General features: G+C 42.0%; 1 protein-coding gene across 3 annotated transcripts in view; it reads right to left on the bottom strand.

Moving 5' to 3' along the window:
• slc25a16 (solute carrier family 25 member 16) overlaps nt 1-15071 on the bottom strand; it is a 386688-nt gene that overhangs the window by 277466 nt on the left and 94151 nt on the right. The window lies entirely within an intron of this gene.

Below are 15071 nucleotides of genomic sequence, written 5' to 3'. Positions count from 1 at the left end.
CATCAGCACCTGCATCAGTGTCCCACTGACTAATATCATCAGCACCTGTATCAGTCTCACACTGACTAATATCATCAGCACCTGTATCAGTCTCACACTGACTAATATCATCAGCACCTGTATCAGTCTCACACTGACTAATATCATCAGCACCTGTATCAATCTCACACTGACTAATATCATCAGCACCTGTATCAATCTCACACTGACTAATATCATCAGCACCTGTATCAGTCTCACACTGACTAATATCATCAGCACCTGTATCAGTCTCACACTGACTAATATCATCAGCACCTGTATCAGTGTCCCACTGACTAATATCATCAGCACCTGTATCAGTCTCACACTGACGAATGTCATCAGAACCTGTATCAGTCTCACACTGACTAATATCATCAGCACCTGTATCAGTCTCACACTGACTAATATCATCAGCACCTGTATTCGTCTCACACTGACTAATGTCATCAGAACCTGTATCAGTCTCACACTGACTAATATCATCAGCACCTGTATCATTGTCACACTGACTAATATCATCAGCACCTGTATCAGTCTCACACTGACTAATATCATCAGCACCTGTATCATTGTCACACTGACTAATATCATCAGCACCTGTATCAGTCTCACACTGACTCATATCATCAACACCTGTATCAGTCTCACACTGACTAATATCATCAGCACCTGTATCAGTCTCACACTGACTAATATCATCAGCACCTGTATCAGTCTCACACTGACTAATATCATCAGCACCTGTATCATTGTCACACTGACTAATATCATCAGCACCTGTATCAGTCTCACACTGACTAATATCATCAGCACCTGTATCAGTCTCACACTGACTAATATCATCAGCACCTGTATCAGTCTCACACTGACTAATATCATCAGCACCTGTATCAGTCTCACACTGACTAATATCATCAGCACCTGTATCAGTCTCACACTGACTAATATCATCAGCACCTGTATCAATCTCACACTGACTAATATCATCAGCACCTGTATTCGTCTCACACTGACTAATGTCATCAGCACCTGTATCAGTCTCACACTGACGAATGTCATCAGAACCTGTATCAGTCTCACACTGACTAATATCATCAGCACCTGTATCAGTCTCACACTGACTAATATCATCAGCACCTGTATTCGTCTCACACTGACTAATGTCATCAGAACCTGTATGAGTCTCACACTGACTAATATCATCAGCATCTGTATCATTGTCACACTGACTAATATCATCAGCACCTGTATCAGTCTCACACTGACTAATATCATCAGCACCTGTATCATTGTCACACTGACTAATATCATCAGCACCTGTATCAGTCTCACACTGACTCATATCATCAACACCTGTATCAGTCTCACACTGACTAATATCATCAGCACCTGTATCAGTCTCACACTGACTGATATCATCAGCACCTGTATCAGTCTCACACTGACTAATATCATCAGCACCTGTATCAGTCTCACACTGACTAATATCATCAGCACCTGTATCAGTCTCACTCGGACTAATATCATCAGCACCTGTATCAGTCTCACTCGGACTAATATCATCAGCACCTGTATCAGTCTCACTCGGACTAATATCATCAGCACCTGTATCAATCTCACACTGACTAATATCATCAGCACCTGTATCAGTCTCACACTGACTAATATCATCAGCACCTGTATCAGTCTCACACTGACTAATATCATCAGCACCTGTATCAGTCTCACACTGACTAATATCATCAGCACCTGTATCAGTCTCACACTGACTAATATCATCAGCACCTGTATCAGTGTCCCACTGACTAATATCATCAGCACCTGTATCAGTCTCACACTGACGAATGTCATCAGAACCTGTATCAGTCTCACACTGACTAATATCATCAGCACCTGTATCAGTCTCACACTGACTAATATCATCAGCACCTGTATGAGTGTCCCACTGACTAATATCATCAGCACCTGTATCAGTCTCACACTGACTAATGTCATCAGAACCTGTATCAGTCTCACACTGACTAATATCATCAGCACCTGTATCAGTCTCACACTGACTAATATCATCAGCACCTGTATTCGTCTCACACTGACTAATGTCATCAGCACCTGTATCATTGTCACACTGACTAATATCATCAGCACCTGTATCAGTCTCACACTGACTAATATCATCAGCACCTGTATCATTGTCACACTGACTAATATCATCAGCACCTGTATCAGTCTCACACTGACTCATATCATCAACACCTGTATCAGTCTCACACTGACTAATATCATCAGCACCTGTATCAGTCTCACACTGACTAATATCATCAGCACCTGTATCAGTCTCACACTGACTAATATCATCAGCACCTGTATCAGTGTCACACTGACTAATATCATCAGCACCTGTATCAGTCTCACACTGACTAATATCATCAGCACCTGTATCAGTCTCACACTGACTAATATCATCAGCACCTGTATCAGTCTGACACTGACTAATATCATCAGCACCTGTATCAGTCTCACACTGACTAATATCATCAGCACCTGTATCAGTCTCACACTGACTAATATCATCAGCACCTGTATCAATCTCACACTGACTAATATCATCAGCACCTGTATCAATCTCACACTGACTAATATCATCAGCACCTGTATCAGTCTCACACTGACTAATATCATCAGCACCTGTATCAGTCTCACACTGACTAATATCATCAGCACCTGTATCAGTATCACACTGACTAATATCATCAGCACCTGTATCAGTCTCACAATGACTAATATCATCAGCACCTGTATCAGTCTCACACTGACTAATATCATCAGCACCTGTATCAGTGTCACACTGACTAATATCATCAGCACCTGTATCAGTCTCACACTGACTGATATCATCAGCACCTGTATCAGTCTCACACTGACTAATATCATCAGCACCTGTATCAGTGTCACACTGACTAATATCATCAGGACCTGTATCAGTGACACCATGACTGATAACATTGGTCCTTCTATGAGTGTCACATTGACAAATATCATCAGTACCTGTATCAATGACACCATGACTAATATCGTCAGTACCTGTATCACTGTCACACCGTCTAATATCATCAGTACCTGTATCAATGACACCATGACTAATACAATCAGTATCAATCTCACACTGACAAATAACAACAGTACTTGTATCTGTGTCACAATGACTGACAGCATCCAGTAACTGCAACTGTGTCACACTGACTAATATCAACACTACCTGTATCAGTGTCACACTGAATATCATCAATACCTGTATCAGTCTCACACTGACTAATATCATCAGCACCTGTATCAGTCTCACACTGACTAATGTCATCAGCACCTGTGTAAGTCTCACACTGACTAATATCATCAGCACCTGTATCAGTCTCACACTGACTAATATCATCAGCACCTGTATCAGTTTCACACTGACTAATATCATCAGCACCTGTATCAGTCTCACACTGACTAATATCATCAGCACCTGTATCAGTGTCACACTGACTAATATCATCAGCACCTGTATCAGTGTCCCACTGACTGATATCATCAGCACCTGCATCAGTGACCCACTGACTAATATCATCAGCACCTGTATCAGTCTCACACTGACTAATATCATCAGCACCTGTATCAGTGTCCCACTGACTAATATCATCAGCACCTGTATCAGTCTCACACTGACTAATATCATCAGTACCTGTATCAGTCTCACACTGACTAATATCATCAGCACCTGCATCAGTCTCACACTGACTAATATCATCAGCACCTGTATCAGTCTCACACGGACTAATATCATCAGCACCTGTATCAGTCTCACACTGACTAATATCATCAACACCTGTATCAGTCTCACACTGACTAATGTCATCAGAACGTGTATCAGTCTCACACTGACTAATATCATCAACACCTGTATCAGTCTCACACTGACTAATATCATCAGAACCTGTATCAGTCTCACACTGACTAATATCATCAGAACCTGTATCAGTCTCACACTGACTAATATCATCAGCACCTGTATCAGTCTCACACGGACTAATATCATCAGCACCTGTATCAGTCTCACACTGACTAATATCATCAGCACCTGTATCAGTCTCACACTGACTCATATCATCAGCACCTGTATCAGTCTCACACTGACTAATATCATCAGCACCTGAATCAGTCTCACACTGACTAATATCATCAGCACCTGTATCAGTCTCACACTGACTAATATCATCAGCACCTGTATCAGTCTCACACTGACTGATATCATCAGCACCTGTATCAGTCTCACACTGACTGATATCATCAGCACCTGTATCATTGTCACACTGACTAATATCATCAGCACCTGTATCAGTCTCACACTGACTAATATCATCAGCACCTGTATCAGTCTCACACTGACTAATATCATCAGCACCTGTATCAGTCTCACACTGACTAATATCATCAGCACCTGTATCAGTCTCACACTGACTAATATCATCAGCACCTGTATCAGTCTCACACTGACTAATATCATCAGCACCTGTATCAGTCTCACACTGACTAATATCATCAGCACCTGTATCAGTCTCACACTGACTAATATCATCAGCACCTGTATCATTGTCACACTGACTAATATCATCAGCACCTGTATCAGTCTCACACTGACTAATATCATCAGCACCTGTATCAGTCTCACACTGACTAATATCATCAGCACCTGTATCAGTCTCACACTGACTAATATCATCAGCACCTGTATCAGTCTCACACTGACTAATATCATCAGCACCTGTATCAGTCTCACACTGACTAATATCATCAGCACCTGTATCATTGTCACACTGACTAATATCATCAGCACCTGTATCAGTCTCACACTGACTAATATCATCAGCACCTGTATCAGTCTCACACTGACTAATATCATCAGCACCTGTATCAGTCTCACACTGACTAATATCATCAGCACCTGTATCAGTCTCACACTGACTAATATCATCAGCACCTGTATCAGTCTCACACTGACTAATGTTATCAGAACCTGTATCAGTCTCACACTGACTAATGTCATCAGAACCTGTATCAGTCTCACACTGACTAATATCATCAACACCTGTATCAGTCTCACACTGACTAACATCATCAGCACCTGTATCAGTCTCACACTGACTGATATCATCAGCACCTGTATCAGTCTCACACTGACTGATATCATCAGCACCTGTATCATTGTCACACTGACTAATATCATCAGCACCTGTATCAGTCTCACACTGACTAATATCATCAGCACCTGTATCAGTCTCACACTGACTAATATCATCAGCACCTGTATCAGTCTCACACTGACTAATATCATCAGCACCTGTATCAGTCTCACACTGACTAATATCATCAGCACCTGTATCAGTCTCACACTGACTAATATCATCAGCACCTGTATCAGTCTCACACTGACTAATATCATCAGCACCTGTATCAGTCTCACACTGACTAATATCATCAGCACCTGTATCAGTCTCACTCGGACTAATATCATCAGCACCTGTATCAATCTCACACTGACTAATATCATCAGCACCTGTATCAGTCTCACACTGACTAATATCATCAGCACCTGTATCAGTCTCACACTGACTAATATCATCAGCACCTGTATCAGTCTCACACTGACTAATATCATCAGCACCTGTATCAGTCTCACACTGACTAATATCATCAGCACCTGTATCAGTGTCCCACTGACTAATATCATCAGCACCTGTATCAGTCTCACACTGACGAATGTCATCAGAACCTGTATCAGTCTCACACTGACTAATATCATCAGCACCTGTATCAGTCTCACACTGACTAATATCATCAGCACCTGTATGAGTGTCCCACTGACTAATATCATCAGCACCTGTATCAGTCTCACACTGACTAATGTCATCAGAACCTGTATCAGTCTCACACTGACTAATATCATCAGCACCTGTATCAGTCTCACACTGACTAATATCATCAGCACCTGTATTCGTCTCACACTGACTAATGTCATCAGCACCTGTATCATTGTCACACTGACTAATATCATCAGCACCTGTATCAGTCTCACACTGACTAATATCATCAGCACCTGTATCATTGTCACACTGACTAATATCATCAGCACCTGTATCAGTCTCACACTGACTCATATCATCAACACCTGTATCAGTCTCACACTGACTAATATCATCAGCACCTGTATCAGTCTCACACTGACTAATATCATCAGCACCTGTATCAGTCTCACACTGACTAATATTATCAGCACCTGTATCAGTGTCACACTGACTAATATCATCAGCACCTGTATCAGTCTCACACTGACTAATATCATCAGCACCTGTATCAGTCTCACACTGACTAATATCATCAGCACCTGTATCAGTCTGACACTGACTAATATCATCAGCACCTGTATCAGTCTCACACTGACTAATATCATCAGCACCTGTATCAGTCTCACACTGACTAATATCATCAGCACCTGTATCAATCTCACACTGACTAATATCATCAGCACCTGTATCAATCTCACACTGACTAATATCATCAGCACCTGTATCAGTCTCACACTGACTAATATCATCAGCACCTGTATCAGTCTCACACTGACTAATATCATCAGCACCTGTATCAGTATCACACTGACTAATATCATCAGCACCTGTATCAGTCTCACAATGACTAATATCATCAGCACCTGTATCAGTCTCACACTGACTAATATCATCAGCACCTGTATCAGTGTCACACTGACTAATATCATCAGCACCTGTATCAGTCTCACACTGACTGATATCATCAGCACCTGTATCAGTCTCACACTGACTAATATCATCAGCACCTGTATCAGTGTCACACTGACTAATATCATCAGGACCTGTATCAGTGACACCATGACTGATAACATTGGTCCTTCTATGAGTGTCACATTGACAAATATCATCAGTACCTGTATCAATGACACCATGACTAATATCGTCAGTACCTGTATCACTGTCACACCGTCTAATATCATCAGTACCTGTATCAATGACACCATGACTAATACAATCAGTATCAATCTCACACTGACAAATAACAACAGTACTTGTATCTGTGTCACAATGACTGACAGCATCCAGTAACTGCAACTGTGTCACACTGACTAATATCAACACTACCTGTATCAGTGTCACACTGAATATCATCAATACCTGTATCAGTCTCACACTGACTAATATCATCAGCACCTGTATCAGTCTCACACTGACTAATGTCATCAGCACCTGTGTAAGTCTCACACTGACTAATATCATCAGCACCTGTATCAGTCTCACACTGACTAATATCATCAGCACCTGTATCAGTTTCACACTGACTAATATCATCAGCACCTGTATCAGTCTCACACTGACTAATATCATCAGCACCTGTATCAGTGTCACACTGACTAATATCATCAGCACCTGTATCAGTGTCCCACTGACTGATATCATCAGCACCTGCATCAGTGACCCACTGACTAATATCATCAGCACCTGTATCAGTCTCACACTGACTAATATCATCAGCACCTGTATCAGTGTCCCACTGACTAATATCATCAGCACCTGTATCAGTCTCACACTGACTAATATCATCAGTACCTGTATCAGTCTCACACTGACTAATATCATCAGCACCTGCATCAGTCTCACACTGACTAATATCATCAGCACCTGTATCAGTCTCACACGGACTAATATCATCAGCACCTGTATCAGTCTCACACTGACTAATATCATCAACACCTGTATCAGTCTCACACTGACTAATGTCATCAGAACGTGTATCAGTCTCACACTGACTAATATCATCAACACCTGTATCAGTCTCACACTGACTAATATCATCAGAACCTGTATCAGTCTCACACTGACTAATATCATCAGAACCTGTATCAGTCTCACACTGACTAATATCATCAGCACCTGTATCAGTCTCACACGGACTAATATCATCAGCACCTGTATCAGTCTCACACTGACTAATATCATCAGCACCTGTATCAGTCTCACACTGACTCATATCATCAGCACCTGTATCAGTCTCACACTGACTAATATCATCAGCACCTGAATCAGTCTCACACTGACTAATATCATCAGCACCTGTATCAGTCTCACACTGACTAATATCATCAGCACCTGTATCAGTCTCACACTGACTGATATCATCAGCACCTGTATCAGTCTCACACTGACTGATATCATCAGCACCTGTATCATTGTCACACTGACTAATATCATCAGCACCTGTATCAGTCTCACACTGACTAATATCATCAGCACCTGTATCAGTCTCACACTGACTAATATCATCAGCACCTGTATCAGTCTCACACTGACTAATATCATCAGCACCTGTATCAGTCTCACACTGACTAATATCATCAGCACCTGTATCAGTCTCACACTGACTAATATCATCAGCACCTGTATCAGTCTCACACTGACTAATATCATCAGCACCTGTATCAGTCTCACACTGACTAATATCATCAGCACCTGTATCATTGTCACACTGACTAATATCATCAGCACCTGTATCAGTCTCACACTGACTAATATCATCAGCACCTGTATCAGTCTCACACTGACTAATATCATCAGCACCTGTATCAGTCTCACACTGACTAATATCATCAGCACCTGTATCAGTCTCACACTGACTAATATCATCAGCACCTGTATCAGTCTCACACTGACTAATATCATCAGCACCTGTATCATTGTCACACTGACTAATATCATCAGCACCTGTATCAGTCTCACACTGACTAATATCATCAGCACCTGTATCAGTCTCACACTGACTAATATCATCAGCACCTGTATCAGTCTCACACTGACTAATATCATCAGCACCTGTATCAGTCTCACACTGACTAATGTTATCAGAACCTGTATCAGTCTCACACTGACTAATGTCATCAGAACCTGTATCAGTCTCACACTGACTAATATCATCAACACCTGTATCAGTCTCACACTGACTAACATCATCAGCACCTGTATCAGTGTCACACTGACTAATATCATCAGCACCTGTATCAGTCTCACACTGACTAATATCATCAGCACCTGTATCAGTCTCACACTGACTAATATCATCAGCACCTGTATCAGTGTCCCACTGACTAATATCATCAGCACCTGTATCAGTCTCACACTGACGAATGTCATCAGAACCTGTATCAGTCTCACACTGACTAATATCATCAGCACCTGTATCAGTCTCACACTGACTAATATCATCAGCACCTGTATTCGTCTCACACTGACTAATGTCATCAGAACCTGTATCAGTCTCACACTGACTAATATCATCAGCACCTGTATCATTGTCACACTGACTAACATCATCAGCACCTGTATCAGTCTCACACTGACTAATATCATCAGCACCTGTATCAGTCTCACACTGACTAATATCATCAGCACCTCTATCAGTCTCACACTGACTAATATCATCAGCACCTGTATCAGTCTCACACTGACTAATATCATCAGCACCTGTATCAGTCTCACACTGACTAATATCATCAGCACCTGTATCATTGTCACACTGACTAATATCATCAGCACCTGTATCAGTCTCACACTGACTAATATCATCAGCACCTGTATCAGTCTCACACTGACTAATATCATCAGCACCTGTATCAGTCTCACACTGACTAATATCATCAGCACCTGTCTCAGTCTCACACTGACTAATATCATCAGCACCTGTATCAGTCTCACACTGACTAATATCATCAGCACCTGTATCAATCTCACACTGACTAATATCATCAGCACCTGTATTCGTCTCACACTGACTAATGTCATCAGCACCTGTATCAGTCTCACACTGACGAATGTCATCAGAACCTGTATCAGTCTCACACTGACTAATATCATCAGCACCTGTATCAGTCTCACACTGACTAATATCATCAGCACCTGTATTCGTCTCACACTGACTAATGTCATCAGAACCTGTATCAGTCTCACACTGACTAATATCATCAGCACCTGTATCATTGTCACACTGACTAATATCATCAGCACCTGTATCAGTCTCACACTGACTAATATCATCAGCACCTGTATCATTGTCACACTGACTAATATCATCAGCACCTGTATCAGTCTCACACTGACTCATATCATCAACACCTGTATCAGTCTCACACTGACTAATATCATCAGCACCTGTATCAGTCTCACACTGACTAATATCATCAGCACCTGTATCAGTCTCACACTGACTAATATCATCAGCACCTGTATCATTGTCACACTGACTAATATCATCAGCACCTGTATCAGTCTCACACTGACTAATATCATCAGCACCTGTATCAGTCTCACACTGACTAATATCATCAGCACCTGTATCAGTCTCACACTGACTAATATCATCAGCACCTGTATCAGTCTCACACTGACTAATATCATCAGCACCTGTATCAGTCTCACACTGACTAATATCATCAGCACCTGTATCAATCTCACACTGACTAATATCATCAGCACCTGTATCAATCTCACACTGACTAATATCATCAGCACCTGTATCAGTCTCACACTGACTAATATCATCAGCACCTGTATCAGTCTCACACTGACTAATATCATCAGCACCTGTATCAGTCTCACACTGACTAATATCATCAGCACCTGTATCAGTCTCACACTGACTAATATCATCAGCACCTGTATCAGTCTCACACTGACTAATATCATCAGCACCTGTATCAGTGTCCCACTGACTAATATCATCAGCACCTGTATCAGTCTCACACTGACGAATGTCATCAGAACCTGTATCAGTCTCACACTGACTAATATCATCAGCACCTGTATCAGTCTCACACTGACTAATATCATCAGCACCTGTATGAGTGTCCAACTGACTAATATCATCAGCACCTGTATCAGTCTCACACTGACTAATGTCATCAGAACCTGTATCAGTCTCACACTGACTAATATCATCAGCACCTGTATCAGTCTCACACTGACTAATATCATCAGCACCTGTATTCGTCTCACACTGACTAATGTCATCAGAACCTGTATCAGTCTCACACTGACTAATATCATCAGCACCTGTATCAGTCTCACACTGACTGATATCATCAGAACCTGTATCAGTCTCACACTGACTAATATCATCAGGACCTGTATCAATGACACCATGACTAATATCGTCAGTACCTGTATCACTGTCACACCGTCTAATATCATCAATACCTGTATCAGTGTCACACTGACTAATATCATCAGTACCTGTATCAGTCTCACACTGACTAATATCATCAGTACCTGTATCAGCGTCACACTGACTAATATCATCAGTACCTGTATCAGTCTCACACTGACTAATATCATCAGCACCTGTATCAGTGTTGCACCGTCTAATATCATCAGTACCTGTATCAGTGTCACACCGTCTAATATCATCAGTACCTGTATCAGTGTCACACTGACTATTATCATCAGTACCTGTATCACTGTAACACTGACTGTTATCAGTACTTGTATCACTGTCACACGGACTAATATCATCAGCACTTACATCACTGTAACACTGACTAATATCATCAGTACCTGTATCACTGTAACATTGACTAGTATCAGTACTTGTATCAATGTCACATTGATGAATATCATCAGTATCTATATCAGTCACACACTGACAAAGATCATCAGTACCTTTATCACTGTCACACTGACTAATATCAGTACCTGTATCAGTGTCACACTGTCTAATATCATCAGTTCCTGTACCAGTAACACACTACCAGCAGTAGAACAGGGAAGCTTAACTGGACCAGCCGTTTCAACACGGCAGACATTGGGTAGCGTGTGACGAGTGGCTCACGTCCTAACGTCTGAAATCCTATCTGCATCAACAAGGGTCAGGTCAGGAGTGTGATGGAATACTCTCCACTTGTCTGGATCGTTGCAGCTTCAACAACACTCAATAAGCTGGACATTATCCGGCGCAGAATAATAGGCTTGATCAGTAGCCCATCTACCTGGATCGATATCCATTCCTTCGATCACTGGTACACCGAGGCTGCAGTTCATCCAATCTGCACTGCAGCTACTCACCTTGCGCCCCTAAGACCTCTGCCACACAAAGCATCCAAAGCTGCAATGTCATGTCAACACCATCACTTCCAAGTTCACCTCAACACACCATCCCAACTTGGCAATATATCGGCCATTCCTTCAGTGTCACTCGGTGAAAACCCTGGAAATCCCTACCAAACACCACTGTGGGAGCACCTACACCTCATGGACTGCAGCAGTTCAAGAAGGTGGCTCATCACCACCTTCCCAGTGCAACTAGATGGGCAATAAATGTGGCCTTGTCAACATCGCCCACATCCCGAGAAGGAATGAGAAAAATGTTTTCCCCCAACAGCTGCATCTGCAATCTGGGGCACCAGTTGGAAATTTATAGTGCATTAAACTGGTTAGGCCTCAGCTGGAGTATTGTGTCTAATTCTGGGCACCACACTTTAGGAAGGATGTGAAGGCCTTAGAGAGGGTGCAGAGGAGATTTACTAGAATGATTCCAGGGATGAGGGACTTCAATTACGTGGAGAGACTGGAGAAGCTGGGGTTGTTCTCCCTCGAGCAGAGAAGGTTAAGGGGAGATTTGATAGAGGTGTTCAAGATCATTATGGGTTTTGTTACAGCATGGAAGGAGGCCATTCGGCCCATCGAGACAAGAAACAGAGTAGTGGTGAACGGTTGTTTTTCAGACTGGAGGGAGGTGTACAGTGGTATTCCCCAGGGTCAGTGCTGGGACCACTGCTTTTCTTGATATATATTAATGACTTGGACTTGGGTTTACAGGGCACAATTTCAAAATTTGCAGATGACATAAATCTTAGAAGTATAGTGAACAGTGAGGAGGATAGTGATAGACTTCAAGAGGATATAGACAGGCTGGTGGCATGGGCGGACACATGGCAGATGAAATTTAACGCAGAAAAGTGTGAAGTAATACATTTTGGTAGGAAGAACGAGGAGATGCAATATAAACTGGAGGGTACAATTCTAAACGGGGTGCAGGAATAGAGAGATCTGGGGGTATATGTGCATAAATCTTTGAAGGTGGCAGGGCAGGTTGAGAAAACAGTTAAAAAAGCATACGGGATCCTGGGCTTTATAAATAGAGGCATAGAGTACAAAAGCAAGGAAGTTATAATGAACCTTTATAAAACACTGGTTCAGCCACAACTGAAGAATTCTGTCCCGTTCTGGGCACCACACTTTCGGAAGGATGTGAATGCCTTAGAGAGGGTGCAGAAGAGATTTACTAGAATGATTCCAGGGATGAGGGACTTCAGTTACGTGGATAGACTGGAGAAGCTGGGGTTGTTCTCCTTGGAACAGAGACAGTTGAGAGGAGATTTGATAGAGGTATTCAAAGTCATGAGGGGAGTAGACAGAGAGAAACTGTTCCTATTGACGGAAAGGTCAAGAACCGGAGGACATAGATTTAAGGTGATTGGCAAAAGAACCAAAGGAGACATGAGGAGAAACTTTTCTACACAGCGAGTGGTTCTCACTTGTATTATCAACCTGACATCTGGAGAACGCCCCTTTATTCCCTTTTTCGAGTAAATAAGGAGAAACTGTTTCCACTGGCAGAAGGGTTGGTAACCCGAGGACACAGATAGGAACATAGGAACAAATAGGATTTAAGATAATTGGCAAAAGAACTAGAGGGGAGATGAGGAGAATTATTTTTACATAGCAAGTTGTAATGATCTGGAATGCACTGCCTGAAAGGATGGTGGAAGCAGATTCAATAGTAACTTTCAAAGGGGAATTGGATTTATACCTGAAAAGGAAAAAATTGCAGGGCTATGGGGAAAGAGCAGGGGAGTAATTGGATAGCTTTCAAAAAGCCGGCAGAGGCACGTTGGGCAGGATGGCCTCCTTCGGGCTATAAGGTTCTATGATTCAAAGGAAAGGTTTAGGAGAGGGAATAACAAATATACACCATAAGCAAGTTCAGTAAAGTAGAAGGTAACCAGTATGACAAATATTATGCCATGAGGCCTCTCTCTTTCAATGTCGGAAAAGTATATTTTTACCTTGACTCAGTCATGTGATACAGTGCTTCAGCAAATAAAGATAATGAGTCAACCTCCAGCAGGACCACAATAAACATCACAAAGTGCACTCTAGGTCCTTGAGTAATGAGATACCAACTCAGAAACATGAGAATGATTACCAAGCAGCCATCTCAGCGGGGCTTTTGGGGATTCAGTCACTATCTGAAATACATAATAAGATGTGTATTCCAGGCATCTTATTCTGCTATTATATAGCCTTGTACTGAAATGGTAAGCACAACTGAGAGAAGAATGGTCTTTTGAAAGGTCGTTATCACTACCGCCCACTGACGGGGTATGTTAGTGGGATCAAGCTGCGGCAATGGTTGCCGATTGATTGCTAGAGTTTATTTGGTTGACCTGGCTGGCGTCTCCCTTCACTCAGCAACACGTGAGTCACTGTCAAAGCTCAGTTTTATTCCCAATGTGTGTTACTCTCAAAGCTGAGTGCTACTCCCAAAACGTGTTACTCCAAAGGCTCAGTATTATTCCCATCACGTGTTACTTTCAAAGCTCAGTATTACTCCCAACACGTGTTATCCTCAAAGCTCAGTATTACTCCCAACACGTTACTCCCAAAGCTCAGTGCTACTCCCAATGTGTGTATTACTCCCAAAACATGTTACTCCCAAAGCTCATTGTTACTCCCAAAACTCAGCATTCAGTTATAGATGACTGCTCTAATCTCCTAGGATATATGACCTAGTTGCTTCACTGCTGGACCACACTACTGCCCACTAATTTAGGTCAGCAAATTACAGAACAGAAATGATTGCCCACAAATGTCCCAAAGCACAATTTCTACTTTCATAGCATATGAAAAGGGGGACAAATTTAGTTCATAGCATAA

Source organism: Heptranchias perlo, chromosome 21, assembly GCF_035084215.1.
Source record: "Heptranchias perlo isolate sHepPer1 chromosome 21, sHepPer1.hap1, whole genome shotgun sequence".
Taxonomy (NCBI): Eukaryota; Metazoa; Chordata; class Chondrichthyes; order Hexanchiformes; family Hexanchidae; genus Heptranchias; species Heptranchias perlo.
Note: the sequence above shows the minus strand (reverse complement) of the source record. Positions and strands in the feature narration are given on the sequence as shown.